This window comes from Phyllobates terribilis, unplaced genomic scaffold, assembly GCF_046119375.1.
Source record: "Phyllobates terribilis strain yellow unplaced genomic scaffold, ASM4611937v1 Scaffold_11__3_contigs__length_659146591, whole genome shotgun sequence".
Lineage (NCBI taxonomy): Eukaryota > Metazoa > Chordata > Amphibia > Anura > Dendrobatidae > Phyllobates > Phyllobates terribilis.
In genome coordinates this window covers 574,688,885-574,707,530 of record NW_027362771.1, presented here as the reverse complement: position 1 = coordinate 574,707,530, position 18,646 = coordinate 574,688,885, and the positions used below count along the sequence as shown (strand labels likewise).

The 18,646-nt window shown below is 47.7% G+C and overlaps 3 non-coding genes across 3 annotated transcripts; all 3 read left to right on the top strand.

Annotated features, from left to right (window-relative positions):
- Positions 1–3,649: 3,649 nt before the first annotated feature.
- On the top strand, positions 3,650–3,789 carry LOC141167907 (U4 spliceosomal RNA). Its single transcript, XR_012251689.1, has one exon. It is a non-coding gene; the product is annotated as a U4 spliceosomal RNA (small nuclear RNA).
- A 13,343-nt stretch (positions 3,790–17,132) lies between these two features.
- TRNAK-UUU (transfer RNA lysine (anticodon UUU)) lies at positions 17,133–17,205 on the top strand. The gene has a single exon. It is a non-coding gene; the product is annotated as a tRNA-Lys (tRNA).
- A 1,163-nt stretch (positions 17,206–18,368) lies between these two features.
- TRNAK-UUU (transfer RNA lysine (anticodon UUU)) lies at positions 18,369–18,441 on the top strand. Its single transcript has one exon. It is a non-coding gene; the product is annotated as a tRNA-Lys (tRNA).
- The last annotated feature ends 205 nt before the right edge of the window (positions 18,442–18,646 follow it).

Genomic DNA, 18,646 nt, shown 5'->3' with positions numbered 1-18,646 from the left:
CTTTTCTTCAAAAACTGCACCCGGTTGCGGACACGCCGTGACCATCTTTATATGTTTTTCTTATTGTACTATTATTGTTTATACCTTGTTATGTTTTTCCAAAAATATGTTTAGTCCCGGAGTACTAAATTTCACTAGGGGGGAATGTGACACCCCAGGGGTCTGGTTGCCACAGTGATAGAGATATTACGTCTGAGAGCAGGTGGGAGGTCTCTTGGTCAGGGATCCTATGCATGCCACACCTCCTGCCCAGTCCTGGGAGGGGAAGAACTTCCCCTATATAAACCTAGGGCTGAGGCAGGGTTGGGGAGTAGAGAAGAAGTAGAGACAGAGAAACAGATATAGGAAAAGAACATCAGGAGCTCTGTGGGAACAGTGCTACAAGGAGTCAGGGGCTGGCAGCTGCAGAGCTCGCCCTGACTGAGAAGTATCACCGGACCCGGAGTCCGAGGCTGTGGGGACTAATCTCTACCCAGCAGCAGAAACCGACCGGCAGGGGATTGCAGGTCCTCTGGCCCAGAAACCCGAAGGCACGGTCACACGCGTGGGACCAGCACCGCCATCGTGGAGCGGAAGCCATTAGAAGGCCCCGAGTCACCGGCCATACGGGTGAGCACCACACGGTACACTCAGGGACGTGGGCTACTTTTACCCGCCTCTAGCAAGGTAGCCAGAAGAGTACAGTTAGTTGGGAAGGCCTACAACTCCGCCTGGCCAGGGGAGATCCCATCTGCTCAAGGACTGACCAGGCCCCGATTGCTAGCAAGTACTCCGGGAGGGTCTATCTTTGTCACCAGTAAAGACCCTGAACTACACCGCATCGTCTCTGAGTGGTTCCTGCTACCCCCATCATCCACGTCGGCTGCCCTGAGGCCATACCCCTCCCGTTGGGGGTTATATCATCCACGCTGCACCATCCTTCCACCGGCCTCAGCGGTCTGCCCTGCAGCGGCAGCTCCATAGCTGCATTCAACGGGTGGCGTAGTCATCCACCATCTACTGCTAATAGACTGCCACTTAGTCTGACTCCCTGGGCACGGACCGGGTCACCGCCACGAGACTACTACCCCCATCTGATCCGGCTCCGGGTAGGCTCCCGCGTGCGCAACGCTGCGCGACTCAGGCCCAGGGGCGCGTCACTATTATGTGGTGATTGTATGGCGGTGTTCAGTCACTATTTTGAGTTACTATGTGGTGATAGTATGGCGGTGTTCAGTCACTATTTGGTGTGATATAGTTATACTATGGCTGTGTGCCCACTATGCATTTTTTAAGCTTTTCCGCAGCAGCAATTCCGCTGCAGAAATGCTTAAAAAACACTTGGTAGAAGGTCTGCCATGTTCCCCAATGATAATCCGCATGTGCTGTGCACATGCTGCGGAAATTCCGCTGCGGATTATCATTGCGGAAAAATCCGCAGCACTACCAATTATTTTGCGGAATTGTGGCGTTTCCGCCGCCATTGACTCGCATTGGACCGCAAGACATCTGCATCACTGCATCTGTACATGCGGATTCCATGCGGTTCAATGTGCGGATGGTACCCGGGTTTGGAGAAGAGGAGACTCTCATCCAGACCCAGGTACCATAGTATCTGTAAAAAATATAATAAAATAAAAAATATACATTATACTTACCTTCTGATGACGGCCGGAGTCCTTGTCCTGACATGCCGGCAGCTCACGGTAGACTAAAAGGACCTGCGGTGACGTCATGGCAGGACAAGGACTCCGGGGGCCATCAGAAGGTAAGTATATATTTATTTTTACCATTCTTTTACGGTCACACTATATAAATCTACGCCGGTTGCATGGATTTATATAGTGTGACCAAGTTGTCAAGCACTTTCCAAGTGATGCTAAAATCGCTTGGAAATCAGGAAAAAATAAAAAGATTCATCCAGTCTATTCAGCGCTCCCAAACGACAGGCACCAGGTAGAAGTATTATAGATCTTCAGAAATTTACTTAGGATAAAAATCATCACAAAACGATGCATAGAACAACGCGTTTCGGCTATATATTTATACAAAATAGCCTTCCTCATGTGAGATATGGCAATATATATGTGTAGAACAGGCAAGAAAGCTTGTAAAAGAACTTCAACATGACGTTTCAAGGATGGAGCGAGACTGCCATCTACTGGCCAGATACAGTCAAGCGGAACCAAAATATGCAAGGGAAGTTGCAGGGAGAGCAGGTTCAGACGCTGGACCCGATCAGGTGACTTCCAGGAAGGAGTTCCGGGAGATAAGAGGCCAGCGCGCCAAACCAGAGGGTTCTTTGGCGCCAAGCAGCAGAAAGGAGCAGACGTGCTCCCTGTGTCCTGAGAAACCCCGCGTGACAGGCCAAATCCAGAGGCCTGAGAGGTGCTCCAGCCGGAAAGCGCATGACAACCCGCATGCGGAAATGCATGTGAAGAACGCTCCACATCCGCATGTCCCTGGCAGGAAAACGCATGTACAATCCGCATGCACAATCCGCATGCACAATCCGCATGTACAATCCGCATGCACAATCCGCATGCACAATCCGCCTGTACAATCCGCCTGCACAATCCGCCTGTACAATCCGCATGCACAATCCGCATGCGTTTTTTCTGCCAGGGAGATGCAGAAACGCTCAGGAAAAATCCGGAGCATTCTGCATCATGGGCACATAGCCTTAGGCGGTATTCAGTCACTATCTGGTGTTATTATGTGGTGATGGTATGGCGGTATTCAGTCACTATCTGGTGTTATTATGTGGTGATGGTATGGCGGTATTCAGTCACTATATGGTGTTATGTGGTGATGGTATGGCGGTGTTCAGCCACTATTTGGTTTTATTATATATGGTGATACTATGGCGGTATTCAGTCACTATTTGGTGTTATTATGTGGTGATGGTATGGCGGTATTCAGTCACTATCTGGTGTTATTATGTGGTGATGGTATGGCGGTATTCAGTCACTATATGGTGTTATGTGGTGATGGTATGGCGGTGTTCAGCCACTATTTGGTTTTATTATATATGGTGATACTATGGCGGTATTCAGTCACTATTTGGTGTTATTATGTGGTGATGGTATGGCGGAATTCAGTCACTATTTAGTGTTATTATGTGGTGATAGTATGGCGGTATTCAGTCACTATTTGGTGTTATTATATGGTCATGGTATGGCGGTATTCAGTCACTATTTAGTGTTATTATGTGGTGATGGTATGGCGGTATTCAGTCACTTTGTGGTGTTATTATGTGGTGATGGTATGGCGGTATTCAGTCACTTTGTGGTGTTATTATGTGGTCATGGTATGGCGGTATTCAGTCACTATTTAGTGTTATGTGGTGATGGTATGGCGGTATTCAGTCACTGTCTGGTGTTATTATGTGGTGATGGTATGGCGGTATTCAGTCACTATCTGGTGTTACTATGTGGTGATGATATGGCGGTATTCAGTTATTGAAGAGCAGTCAGATGGAGGATGAACCCCCTCCCCTCCCCCAGCCTGGGGGGCTTTTCTTTCTTCCATTACAGATTTAGGGGAGGGGTGTTATTAGCATATCCACTCCCAGAATCCTTTGCTCCCACAGCCCCCTAATGACTTTGTCTCTCCTCAGTGTAGACAGAGCCCCAGATCCGGAGGCCGCAGCTCCTCACAGATGGCCTCCAGCTTTGCGCAGTGGCAGTATCATAGCCCATGAGGTTTATCCGAGGCGTGATTATTGCTAGTTGAAAACTTTTCCCAATACCCCGCCATGAGGGCTCGTAATACAGTCAGCATGGCAATTTTTGACAGTCTCCCAGGAGACTGAATAATGGTGTTAGTATTATGCACTTCTTTTATTGGAGATAATTACGTGTATACAGTTGTATTGGAGCCGTATGTTACATGTGTCGGGCTGAGAATTATAAGTAACATTTCACTTCCCTGAGGACAAGAGAATCAGCAAAGAAACGTGCGGGATCAATTACAGGATTACTATCTAGTCAGCTGCTTCCCCGGAGATTTCTCCATATAGTCATGTTATATATTTTTGTGTTATCATGTAGTCATGGTATGGCTAGGGTGTCGGCACCCTTGAAATTGTTCCAGAAGCTGCAGTATTTCTCAGAACATTATTATAATTCCCCGTGTTTTGTTCTACACGTGTTTGTTTCCTTTGTGAGTGTTGGAACAACACAAAAAAAACAGAGAAGAAAAGGCAAATTGGACATAATTTTACACAAAACCCCAATAATGGGTCGGACAAAATTGTTGGCACCCTCAACTTAATATTTGGTTTCACCCTTTGGAATGAATATCAGCAATCAGTCGTGTCAGGAAAACTTGCCGGCCGGTGAGTGCAGCTCTCTGGCGCCCCCTTGCCTCTCAAGTCAGTCAAGGTGCTGCACCTAGAGTAAATAGTGCCAGGAAGCTGCCACCAGTGGGGGAAGATACTGGGGTGTGTTGTCCCTTACACGTTACCAATCCGTGACGCCACAATACAGGCACAACTCTCTGGCGCCCCCTCGCCTCTCAGGTCAGTCAAGGTACTGCACCTAGAGCGAGTGGTCGCCGGAGAGGCCGTCCTGTAGCCCACTGGGTATTTGAGGCCCTCTGCAGTGAGGGCGGTATATATATATTTCCCTGGCTGCGCCAGTAATATATATCCACACCTCCGACCGTCACTGCCATCCTTCCTCAAATCCCCCAGATGGTATGCTGCCACCAGTTCTGGTTTGATACAGCCCGGTATTAATGGACTTGTATCGGGTCAGGAACCAACCCGGTAGCGTTTATGGCTTCGGGGAGGAGAACGATTACAGAACAAAAGAAACAGAACTATTAAATTTTATATTTAATCCAAAAGGGAGGCAGTGTTTAGGAAAAATATATACAAGGATGTTACAAAGGGGGCATTAAAATACATAAACTGTTACATAAAATAAACAGGGTAAAGAGTGAAAATTACTTACACTACACGATCGCGGAGATGATTCAATATAGTGGGAGGGGGGGTTCTCCAGATTGCTGTTATTGAACAGGACCCTTTGCGTATAATTCGTATTCCCCCCAGCAATGAGTACTTCTGTCTTCCCCATAGATTACTTTATACCTAAGGAGAGATCTGGCCACACGCCCCTTGCGGTGACATCATGTGGGCCGGTCTTCAGCCTGTAGATTTTTATTAGAAATGCTGACTTTTGCGATAACTCATCGCTCGTTAATCGCAGAAGCTCGCAAACTACGCCATATTTTCCCTCATGATTTTATCTTTCTTTTGATATTACACATCACATCGCTGCAGTCTGCTATTCCGGGGTTCTTGCACTACGGCCCCCCAATGTTGGTTACGGCCGTGGAAAAATACCTGCATATTCCGGGGCTGATTTGGTTACTCCACATATGGGTCCCGTTATTGTCGGACCTATAGAACTCATATTATTTCATATCTAATATCGGAGTCATCATGTCTGCAAATTCCCCTTTGAAGCTGGGGAACTGGTCCTCAACAGTTACATGTAAATTAGCGCAAGCCCGCATAGTAATTACCCCCTGCTCTCTCAGAGACAAGAGGCTTGGTTCCCTAACGAAGTTTTCACACTTCTTCCCTGGCCGTGTGTGAATAACTATTTATCAGTCCTGCGTTAATTCCGGCTTTGTGCTGGCAGAAGGAAAATGGGACAGCTCGGTGCTGACAAGTGGTGATAATTTGCATTAGACACTGTATGATTGTCATCTCTGGACAAACACTACAGCAAAGGGCATGGGAGAAGGGCTAATATTCTGTTAAGCTGTCCCTGATATCAATATTTTATAATATTCCTGACATCTCCCCCTCTTTGAGGTGGCATAAGGGGTGATTTACAGATCGCCCCTTGAGCCCACCTCCTGGCCCACCCTTCCTGCTGATCTGACAAGCCGCAGATCCACTTGCCCACCAACCTGAGGGTCCAGCTTTCTGATCACCCTGACTGGTTTGGGATACATTTTCCCCACACCTCTGACAGGCTATGGGTACCTTCCTCCCATACTCCTGACAGACAGGGGGACACACTTTCCTGTAACCTCGCCTGGTTATGCCGCCTACCTTTTTACCTGTCCTCATCTTTACCTTGAGAGCTGCGCTCCCTAGGGGGGGGCTATGACCGGCCATGTCACAGTCCGTCGTGACACTGGTCGCCGGCCCGGGACCCCTTTCCCTATGATCCCCGTGTTTCTCCCCATCCTTCCACATCACCTCTGGAGCTGTGCTAGTCATGGGGCAGCTACCATTGACCATGTCACCATCTGGTGTGACATTGGTCACCTGCACGGGACGACCTGCTTCCTGGTGTCCGTGCCTGCTCCCCTTGCCCCTAGCACTTATGCTGGCTCGCTTTAGGGGATCCTCAGCAGCATCACCCCGCGGGGTGAGGTGGCTGAGTTCCCCTTTATCGCAACACACACTTTTATTAGACATCACATTCACATTTTTGACAGCGGCATTAAATGACATATTAGATCTGGGAGGGTTGTCAGGAATGTATCGGGCAACCAACCGTCCCAGATCAGTTCCCAATAACACATTAGTGGGGAGATTCTCCGACACCCCCACTTCCCTTAACCCCCTCCCCGCACTCCAGTCCAGGAAAACTCGGGCCATCGGTATGGGACGGCGAACACCCCCAAACCCGGTGACAGTCAGGGTCTTCCCAGGAATGAGTTCCTCTGGTAACACAAACTCAGGGCGGATCAGGGTGCATTCTGCACCAGTGTCCTTAAGGCCGACAGTGACTGTGTTTCCCACAGTAACGGGTTGTAAGTTCTCCCGGGCCCGGCCAACCGCCCCACCCACAAAAAGAATGGCTGCAGTAGGCCCTGGGGTCTCAGGTGTGGGGTTCATCTTCTGCCTCTCCGGGCAGACAAGGCTGATGTGACCAGTTTGGTCACAAGTATAACACTTACGGGAGTCAAATGCAGTCCAGGTGCTGGAAGAAGGGGCAGGACCCACTGAGGGCCGGCGGGCTGAAACACTGGGGGTGGTTGTCGGCTTACCCCCTTTCCAGCTGGCGGCGGCTGACTTCCGCACCTCTGGTGTGCTGTTGGCCTCATAGGTATCCGCAATCTGGGCTGCTTTGGCGGCTTCCTTCGGCTCCCGGTTAAGCACAAACTGTCTCACTTCCACTGGGCAAAGATGAAAAAACTTGTCCTTCACCATCAGATCCTTCAGGTCCTTGAAGGTGGTGACTGACAGTCCTTGGATCCACTGCTCAAAGTTGGTTCTGAGCCCGTCTACCACATCGCTGTAGGTGTCATGTGGTCCACGTTGGAGGGCTATGAACTTTTTCCGGTAAACCTCCGGAGTCAGCTGGTACTTTTTTATCAGGGCCTGCTTGACGGCCTCATAGTCTCCATCTTGTTCCCGAGGGAGGGAAGCAAACACCTCCAAGGCTTTTCCTCGGAGCCCTGGAGTTAAATATCTGGCCCACTGGTCCATGGGCAGCTGATACTGCCTGCAGGCCTTTTCAAAGCCTCGCAGAAATGTGTCCAAGTCCCCATCCTTTTCCATCACAGGGAAGTGCTCAGGATGGGGTTTAAAGCAGCTGGCACCGTTGGACTCACGGGTCTGCGTAGAGGGCGACTCCTTCTGAATCCGGGCTAGCTCCAGCTGGAGTTGTCGGTCAGCTTGTCGCTCAGCAGCCTCTTGGTCCGCTTGGGCATGGCGCTCAGCAGCCTCTCGGTCAGCTTGTGCCTGGCGCTCAGCTTTCTCGGCCTCTCGGTCAGCTTGGGCCTGGCGCTCCTCTCGGTCAGCTTGGGCTTGTCGCTCAGCAGCCTCTCGGTCAGCTTGGGCCTGTTGCTCTGCTCGCTCCTGGAACTTCAGGATCAGCTGCAGTCGTCCATCACGATCATCTGCGGCGAGCTGCTCCAAGGCCATCTGCAGGAGGGGGTCCATACTACCCTGGTTGCGGGTATGGCTGGCAATCACAGGTGGGACCCCTGCGGCAGCGCTATCCGGGCCTTGGCTGGCCGCCCCATCATCAGGGCTTTGCTGTCGGACGGGCTCTGCAGCACCTTGTAACAGTTCAGCAATCATTTGGGCCTTGTTTTTGCCCGTGGGGTCAATCTGCCTCAGCTCACAGAGGGCGATGAGAGTGGACTTCGTCTGCTGTTGATACCAGGGCTCTCCACGTGTAGCCATTGTTTGCCAAATAAAAGATAGGATAGAAAAACAAGAGAAGGGAGGGGATGCAACTGCTACACGTATAGTAATGTCCCAGATAAAAAATATTAAAACACCGAGTCTGATTTCTTAAAACTCTGCACAGAATTCTCGAAAGAATCGTGCAAGTTTTCAGTGACAGGAATGATTGCTCAATCCAGCCACTGATGTTCTGTAATATCCCACCGCTTGCCACCAATTTGTCAGGAAAACTTGCCGGCCGGTGAGTGCAGCTCTCTGGCGCCCCCTTGCCTCTCAGGTCAGTCAAGGTACTGCACCTAGAGTAAGTAGTGCCAGGAAGCTGCCACCAGCGGGGGAAGACACTGGGGTGTGTTGTCCCTTACATGTCACCAATCCGTGACGCCACAATACAGGCACAACTCTCTGGCGCCCCCTCGCCTCTCAGGTCAGTCAAGGTACTGCACCTAGAGCGAGTGGTCGCCGGAAAGGCCGTCCTGTAGCCCACTGGGTATTTGAGGCCCTCTGCAGTGAGGGCGGTATATATATATTTCCCTGGCTGCGCCAGTAATATATATCCACACCTCCGACCGTCACTGCCAGTCTTTCTCAAATCCCCCAGATGGTATGCTGCCACCAGTTCTGGTTTAATACAGCCCGGTATTAATGGACTTGTATCGGGTCAGGAACCAACCCGATAGCGTTTATGGCTTCGGGGAGGAGAACGATTACAGAACAAAAGAAACAGAACTATTAAATTTTATATTTAATCCAAAAGGGAGGCAGTGTTTAGGAAAAATATATACAAGGATGTTACAAAGGGGGCATTAAAATACATAAACAGTTACATAAAATAAACAGGGTAAAGAGTGAAAATTACTTACACTACACGATCGCGGTGACGATTCAATATAGTGGGAGGGGGGGGTTCTCCAGATTGCTGTTATTGAACAGGACTCTTTGCGTATAATTCGTATCCCCCCCAGCAATGAGTACTTCTGTCTTCCCCATAGATTACTTTATACCTAAGGAGAGATCTGGCCACACGCCCCTTGTGGTGACATCATGTGGGCCGGTCTTCAGCCTGTAGATTTTTATTAGAAATGCTGACTTTTGCGATAACTCATCGCTCGTTAATCGCAGAAGCTCGCAAACTACGCCATATTTTCCCTCATGATTTTATCTTTCTTTTGATATTACACATCACAACGCTGCAGTCTGCTATTCCGGGGTTCTTTCACTACGGCCCCCCGATGTTGGTTACGGCCGTGGAAAAATACCTGCATATTCCGGGGCTGATTTGCTTACTCCACATATGGGTCCCGTTATTGTCGGACCTATAGAACTCATATTATTTCATATCTAATATCGGAGTCATCATGTCTGCAAATTCCCCTTTGTAGCTGGGGAACTGGTCTTCAACAGTTACATGTAAATTAGCGCAAGCCCGCATAGTAATTACCCCCTGCTCTCTCAGAGACAAGAGGCTTGGTTCCCTAACGAAGTTTTCACACTTCTTCCCTGGCCGTGTGTGAATAACTATTTATCAGTCCTGCGTTAATTCGGGCTTTGTGCTGGCAGAAGGAAAATGGGACAGCTCAGTGCTGACAAGTGGTGATAATTTGCATTAGACACTGTATGATTGTCATCTCTGGACAAACACTACAGCAGAGGGCATGGGAGAAGGGCTAATATTCTGTTAAGCTGTCCCTGATATCAATATTTTATAATATTCCTGACAAGTCGGTTCCTATAACCATCAGCTTCTTACACCTCTCACCTGGAATCTTGGACTCTTCTTTTGCAAATTGCTCCAGGTCTCTCATATGTGAAGGCGTCTTCTCCCAACAGCAATTGTAAGATCTCTCCACAGGTGATCAATGGGATCTAGATCCGGACTCATTACTGACCACTTCAGAACTCTCCAACGCTTTGTTTCCATCCATTTCTGGGGGCTTCTTAAAGTATGTTTGGGATCATTGTCCTGCTGGAAGACCCATGACCTAGGATGCAATCCCGGCTTTCTGACACCGGGCAATACATTGTGACCCAAAATCCTCAGATTCCATAATACCTTGCACACAATAAATCACCCAGTTCCAGAGGCAGCAAAACAACCCCAAAACATCTTTGAACCTCCACCATATTTGACTCTAAGTACTGTGTTGTTTTCTTTGTACGTCTCATTCTGTTTTTGGTAAACAGTAGTGTTGAGCATTCCGATACTGAAATATCGGGTATCGGCCGATATTCACTGTATCGGAATTCCGATACTTAATTCCGATACTTTTATAATATCGAATACCGGAATCGGAAGTTCCCATAATGCCTGCGCTCTGCAGTGTCTGTGAAGGATGACAAGCTGGATGGCAGCGCTCAGCTGCGATCCAGCTTGTCATCAGAATGCCATCCCAGCGTGGGAGAATTCTCCTGATTGTTTAAAAGCCGGCGGGCGGTAAAAAGCCGCCGGCTTTTAAACAATCACACAGCCCCATACTGCTTCCCCGCAGCCTCCCACCCCGATCCTCCGCTCCCCTCGCCACCTCCAATCCCAATCGTAAATTAGGACCGGGCGGGGAGCGCAGCACCAAGGAGCGAAGGACCGGGCGGGGAAGCCGGCAGTGAAAAGACTTCACCGCCGGCTTTCCCGTTCTGTGCTGCGCTTTCCCGCCGGTTATTTCAAATGAACAGCTGAGGTATCAGGTGATGCCGATCAGCTGTTCATTTGAAGTAGCCGCGGTGCCCTCAGAGGGTTCATGTGAGTTCATGCTTGACTGCATGAACTCACATGAACTTTCCCACGGCCGCACAGGTCAGCCTCACCTCCCAGACCCGTCATGATTAGTGTGTGCGGGGTGTGTGTGTGCGGGGTGTGTGTGTGTGCGGGGTGTGTGTGTGTGCGGGGTGTGTGTGTGTGCGGGGTGTGTGTGTGCGGGGTGTGTGTGTGCGGGGTGTGTGTGCGGGGTGTCTGTGCGTGCAGGCAGACATAGGCCGATGTGACACTACTACTCCCATCGGCCTATGTCTGTCCCCCGTCCACTCGTGCCAGCAGGATCAGCTCGATGGGAGCAGTAGTTCCCATCAGCCTGATCCTGCTATATAAATTGCCCTACTGTGTCCCCAATAAATGTTAGATACATGTCATTGGTGGCCAGTGGTTACCTAAAAGAAATTAGTTTATACATTACCTGTCCCCGCCGATCGTCACCTAAAATAAAGTAAAAAATAAAAAACTACACCTATACTCACCTAGACACCTAATTCCCCGAAGCCATCGATCTCCTGTAATAAAATATAAAATAATAAACCACAACCTTATCCTTACCCCTCCGTAGCAGTCCACGAGTGTCCCACGAAGATCTCCAGTTCAGAGCAGCCACATAGAATGTGACCGCTCTGAACCGCTGCCGCCGCTAGAATGACGGGGCCGTAAGGGTTCACCAGAGTTAAGGCAGCGCTGCTCCGGTTAGCTGCTTTACGGCACTGCTGTATCGTGAGAAATTCCCACGGTACAGCACTGCCGTAAAGGAGGTCTCCGGAGCTGCGCTGCCTGAATGCACTCCGGTAACCTCAGTCAGTGGCTCCCGCTGCCGGGAGCGGACGTGTTCCCGGCAGCGTGAGCTTACAGCAGCCATGCACAGCTGTCACCATCTCCAGATGTGACAGCTGTGCATGGGAGATCAGCGCAGGAACGTGGACAGGTAACTATTTTTTTTTAGTAAACTAAGAATTAAATAAAATGGTGTTTTATTTCAAATAAATTATTTTTTTCTGGGTGTAGTGTGTTTTTTCTTTTTAACACTTTGTAGGTTAGTAATGGGGGTGTCTTATAGACACCCATCATTACTAACCTGGGCTTCATGGCAGCTGGCGCTGACATGAACCCCACCACTATTACCCCCTGCCACCGCACCAGGGCAGCGTGGAAGAGCGAGGCTAAGTGCCAGAATTGGCGCATCCTATGGATGCGCCATTTCTAGGGCGGCTGACGGCTGGTGTTTCTAGCCTGGGAGGGGGCCAATATTCATGGCACCCTTCCTGAGCTATTAATATCAGCCCCCAGCTGTCTGCCTAGCCTTTGCTAGCTATTAAAATAGGGGGGACCCCACGTCATTTTTTTTGGGGGGGTCCCCCATTTTAATAGCTAGTAAAGGCTAGGTATTCAGCTGGGGGCTGATATTAGTAGCCTGGGAAGCTCCGTGGGTTTTACCCCCTTCCCAGGCTTCAAACATCTGCCCCAGCCGTCTGCTTAACCTCCGCTAGAGACTAAAATTATGGGGGATCCCACGCCATTTTTTTTTAAAATAAATCCTTTATTTTAACACTAAATGACATTTGAGGACTTAATAAAGATGCAGTCCCTAAATTATTATTTATTTTTTAATAAATTTTTCCCAAAACTTTTGACGTGGGCTTCGCCATATTTTTGTATGCCAGCCAGGTACAGCATCCAGCTTCTATGAACGCGCCATTTTCCGGGGCGGCCGCGGACTGCAATTTTCAGCGGGGGGCAGAAAGCTTGGGCCTCCCTGCGCTGCAGATTCCATCCCCCAGCTGCCTAGTTGTACCTGGCTGGACACAAAAATAGGGAGAAGCCCCACGTTTGTTTTTTTTTAATTATTTCATGAAATTCATGGAATAATTAAGAAAAAAAGGGCTTCCCTATATTGTTGTGTCTGGCCAGGTACAAATAGGCAGCTGGTGGTTGGGGGCAGCCCGTTCCTGCCTGCTGTACCTGGCTGGACACAAATATAGTGTGAAGCCCCACGTCAATTTTTTTTTAATTATTTCAGGAAATTCATGAAATAATTAAAAAAAAATTATGTGGGGCTTCGCCCTATATTTGTGTCCAGTCAGGTACAGCAGGCAGGAACGGGCTGCCCCCAACCACCAGCTGCCTATTTGTACCTGGCCGGACACAACAATATAGGGAAGCCCTTTTTTTCTTAATTATTCCATGAATTTCATGAAATAATTAAAAAAAAATTGACGTGGGGCTTCGCACTATATTTGTGTCCAGCCAGGTACAGCAGGCAGGAACGGGCTGCCCCCAACCACCAGCTGCCTATTTGTACCTGGTTGGACACAACAATATAGGGAAGCCCTTTTTTTCTTAATTATTTCATGAATTTCATGAAATAATTAAAAAAAAAAAATACGTGAAGCTTCTCCCTATTTTTGTGTCCAGCCAGGTACAACTAGGCAGCTGGGGGATGGAATCTGCAGCGCAGGGAGGCCCAAGCTTTCCCCCCCCCCCCCCCCCGCTGAAAATTGCAGTCCGCAGCCGCCCCGGAAAATGGCGCGTTCATAGAAGCTGGATGCTGTACCTGGCTGGCATACAAAAATATGGCGAAGCCCACGTCAAAAGTTTTGGGAAAAATTAATTAAAAAATAAATAATAATTTAGGGACTGCATCTTTATTAACTCCTCAAATGTCATTTAGTGTTAAAATAAAGGATTTATTTTAAAAAAAATTGACGTGGTGCTTCGCCCTATATTTGTGTCCAGCCAGGTACAGCAGGCAGGAATGGGCTGCCCCCAACCACCAGCTGCCTATTTGTACCTGGTTGGACACAACAATATAGGGAAGCCCTTTTTTTCTTAATTATTCCATGAATTTCATGAAATAATTAAAAAAAAAAATGCTTGGGGCTTCGCCCTATTTTTGTGTCCAGCCAGATACAACTATGCAGCTGGGGGCTGGAATCCGCAGCGCAGGGAGACCCAAGCTTTCTGGGCCACCCCCGCTGCAAATTGCAGTCCGCAGCCGCCCCAGAAAATGGCGCGTTCATTGAAGCGCCATCTTCTGGCGCTGTACCCAACTCATCCAGGGCCCTGGTGCGGTGGCTCACTGGGTAATAAAGGGGTTAAGGCCAGCTTGGTATTATCAGCTGGCCCTAAGCCCAAAATTCATGGGGTCACGCCAATATTAGACATGACCACCATGAATTTCTAGTAAAGTATTTAAAAAAACACAACACCCAGAAAAAAGTCCTTTAATTGAAATAAACACACAATTCTTTATTGTTCTAAATTAAACCATACTTACCATCACGCCCATTCCAGCTGAAGCCAACGATCTCCTGCAATAAAAGTAAAATAATAAAGCAACCTCATCCTTACCTTTCCATGGCTCCCACGACGGCTCCAGCTCTGCTACATCGAGATGACAGGCTGGACCGCAGCAGAACGCTGCCATCCATCCTGTCATCCCGCAGACACTGAGAAGCACAGGCATGCTTGTGCTCCTCAATGTCTGGCTGTGACGGCATCCAGATGAGCCGAGGTCATGTCCAATGAACTCAGCTCACCTCATGCACGTCACTGACAGCGTGGGAAAGTTCTCCTGCACTCAGCACTTCAGCGTGAGAATTTTCCCACACTGTCAGTGACGTACATGAGGTGAGCTGAGTTCATTGGACATGACCTCACCTCATGTATGTCACTGACAGCGTGGGAGAATTCTCACGCTGAAGCGCTGAGTGCAGGAGAACTTTCCCACGCTGTCAGTGACGTGCATGAGGTGAGCTGAGTTCATTGGACATGAACTCGGCTCATCTGGATGACGTCACAGAGAGACACTGAGGAGCGCAAGCATGCCTGCGCTTCTCAGTGTCCGCGGGATGACAGGCTGGATGGCAGCGTTCTGCTGCGGTCCAGCCTGTCATCTCGATGTAGCAGAGCTGGAGCTGTCCTGGGAACCATCGAAAGGTAAGGATGAGGTTGCTTTATTATTTTTCTTTTATTGCAGGAGATCGTTGGCTTCAGCTGGAATGGGCGTGATGGTAAGTATGGTTTAATTTAGAACAATAAAGAATTGTGTCTTTATTTCAATTAAAGGACTTTACTCTGGGTGTTTGTGTTTTCTTTTAACTTTGACTATGGGGTTAGTAATGGGGGTGTCTTATAGACGCCTCTCCATTACTAACCTGGGCTTGATGTCAGCTGGCATTATAAGCTGACATCAACCCCAACCCTATTACCCCCTGCCACCGCACCAGGGCAGCGTGGAAGAGCGAGGCTAAGTGCCAGAATTGGCGCATCCTATGGATGCGCCATTTCTGGGGCGGCTGACGGCTGGTGTTTCTAGCCTGGGAGGGGGGCAATATTCATGGCACCCTTCCTGGGCTATTAATATCAGCCCCCAGCTGTCTGCCTAGCCTGTGCTAGCTATTAAATTAGGGGGGACCCCACGTTATTTTTTTGGGGGGGTTCCCCCATTTTAATAGCTAGTAAAGGCTAGGTATTCAGCTGGGGGCTGATATTAGTAGCCTGGGAAGCTCCGTGGGTATTACCCCCTTCCCAGGCTTCAAACATTTGCCCCAGCTGTCTGCTTAACCTCCGCTAGAGCCTAAAATTAAGGGGAACCCCACGCCAATTTTTTTTTAAATAAATCCTTTATTTTAACACTAAATGACAAGTACAGTAATCAACACTGTCACTGTACTTCATATATATGTGACTGACATGTTTCTATCTATCTAATCTATGTGTGATTCTCTATTCTTTCTGTTCTAAATTGTCGGGTACCGCTGCTGAATTGCCGGCCGGCTTTTTTAAAGAGACGGTGCACGAAAACACTAATATTTTTTTTAATAAATCCTTTACACTAAATGACAAGTACAGTAAGCAACACTGTCACTGTACTTCATATATATGTGACTGACATGTTTCTATCTATCTAATCTATGTGTGATGCTCTATTCTTTCTGTTGTAAATTGTCGGGTACCGGTGAATGCCGCTGATGAATTGCCGGCTTTTCATGTCATTCTACATTATTCTTAGTTGTTTTACTTCATGTAGAATTAACCTACAAGGAAAGAAAGGGTTTATTTTCATTCCGATATTTGTGTCCCATTGACTTGCATTGGTTTCCGGTATCGGAATCGGCGATATCCGATACTTTTTGGGTATCGGCCCGATCCAATCCGATACGATATTTCCTGATATCGGAAGGTATCGCTCAACACTAGTAAACAGTAGAATTATGTGCTTTACCAAAAAGCTCTATCTTGGTCTCATCCATAAAATGCTTTCCCAGAAGGATTTTGTCTTACTCGCGTACTTTTTGGTCTAGCTTTTTTATGTCTCTGGGTCAGCAGGGGAGTCCTCCTGGATCTCCCACCATAGCGGTTCATTTCATTCAAATGTCGGTGGATAGCTCGCGCTGACACTGATACACCCTCAGCTTGCAGGACAGCTTGAATTTCTTTGGAACCTGATTGGGGCTCCTTTTCCCAGGACTACCCTGCGTTGCAACCTTTCAACAATTTTTCTCTGCCGTACACATCCAAGGAGATTAGCTACAGTGCTATGGGTTGTAAACTTCTTGATTATGTTGTGCACCGTGGACAAAGGAACATCAAGATCTCTGAAGATGGACTTGTAACCTTGAAATTGTTGATATTTTTCAATAATTTTGATCCTCAAGTCCTCAGACAGTTCTCGTCTCCTCTTTCTGTTCTCCATGCTTAGTATGGCACACACAGATACACAATGTAAAGATTGAGTCAACGTCGTCTCTTTTTTTTTTTTTATCTGGTTTCAGCTGTGATTTTCATATTGCCCACGCCTTTAACTTGCCACAAGTGACTTTGTCCAGTCCCTGATATCATCCTCTCCCACCGCCCAAGTCATTATAAGTCCCTGATGATGTCCTCTCCCCAATTCAAATGTTATGTCTTATGAGATCATCTCTGCATTGCTGGACAAGTCTGGAATACAGAAGTGAATTTTTTTTTCAGCACGTGGAAACCAATGGACAGTATGAATAGTTGGAAGTGGTGATAGTGTGTAACCCGAAAAGAGGAGCAGATGGCCGATAATTCAGGAGAAAGTCATTGTGTCAGAATGTGTGCACAGGTGGTGATACTGTGTAGCTGGAAAGAAAAGCAGAAAGCAGATAGTTGTAGGAGAAAGTGTGTGTGTGATACTATGTAACCAGAAAGGAGGAGCAGACGGCCCACAGCTGCAGCAGAAAATCATTGTGTCAGTGATCATGTACAGAAGCCTGGATAGCTCAGTCGGTAGAGCATCAGACTTTTAATTTGAGGGTCCAGGGTTCAAGTCCCTGTTCAGGCAGAAGCCTTTAACAAAGAGGAAAACAATAAATGTTATTTCATAAGGATATAAGAGACCTAGAGAAGGATAAATGATGGAAAAAATCATTGTTAGCGGAATTCTTTTGATTTTGGACAGTCTTAAGTGGTGACCATGTTCTCCTTAGCTGCTCTCTTGGCACCAACAACAGGCGATCACTGGTAATGTAATGTACTAGAACATAAGTGAGGGCTCGTTACATATTCCACGTAGTAGAAACATGTGGACAGTCAGTATAGAGGGACTATATGGCGGTATTCAGTCCCTATTTGGTGTTATTATGTGGTCTTGGTATGGAAGTAATCAGTCACTATTTGACAATATATTGTCATGGGATGGCGGTTTTAGGTGAGTATTGGTTTAATTATGTGTTCCTGGTATAACTGTAATCAAAATTAAAAGCAAAGCCACAGTAAGAGGAATTAGAATCCCCCTCCCCCCAATTTAATTTTGGGGGGAATTTACAATTATGTGTTTATAGTATGGTGGTTTTCAGTCACTATTTTTAGTTCTTATCACTATAAGTCCCTCCCCATCCCCCAAATCATTATAAGCCTCTGATAGCAGCCTCTCCCACCCACAATTGATTACAGCTCCCTGTATAGTGTCCTCTTCCACCCCTAGTTCATAATATATCCCTGATAGTGTCCACTCCCAGACCCCAATCCGTTATAAGTCCCTTTGGGTATCCTCCCCAATGTCAATTCATGATAAGTCCCTAATAGTGTGCTCCCCTGTCCCACAATTCATTATAAGTCCCTGTATAGCATCTTCTCTAACTAACTAATTCATTAAAAGTCCATGATGACGTCCTCCTCCTTTTTCTCCCAATTCAATATAAGTCCCTGATAGCGTCCGTCCTCACTCTCCAGTTTATTATAAGTCTCTAATATCATCCTGTCCCATCCACAAGTCATTATAATTCCCTGATGACGTCCTCTCCCCAATTCAATCGTTGCCTCTTATGGGATCATCTCTGCATTGCTGGACAGGTCTGGAATACAGAAGAGACGGTTCCCTTCCAGGACGTAGAAACCAATGGACAGAACGTATAGTGGTGAGTGGTGATAGTCTGTAACCAGAAAGGAGGAGCAGACGGCCGATAATACAGGAGAAAGTCATTGTGTCAGTGATCATGTACAGAAGCCCGGATAGCTCAGTCGGTAGAGCATCAGACTTTTAATCTGAGGGTCCAGGGTTCAAGTCCCTGTTCGGGCAGAAACTGTTAATAAAGTTTAATTAAAGAATATTCAAACAATATTTCATGGGACAGATACAGATTTGTGAACACAGGCACAGTATGGAGGATAAGGTCACATGTACTGTTTGTTACATTGTTGCTTTAAGGAATGAATAAATAGTTCATGATGGTATGTGGTGATGGTATGGCGGTATTCAGTCACTATTTGGTGTGATATAGTTA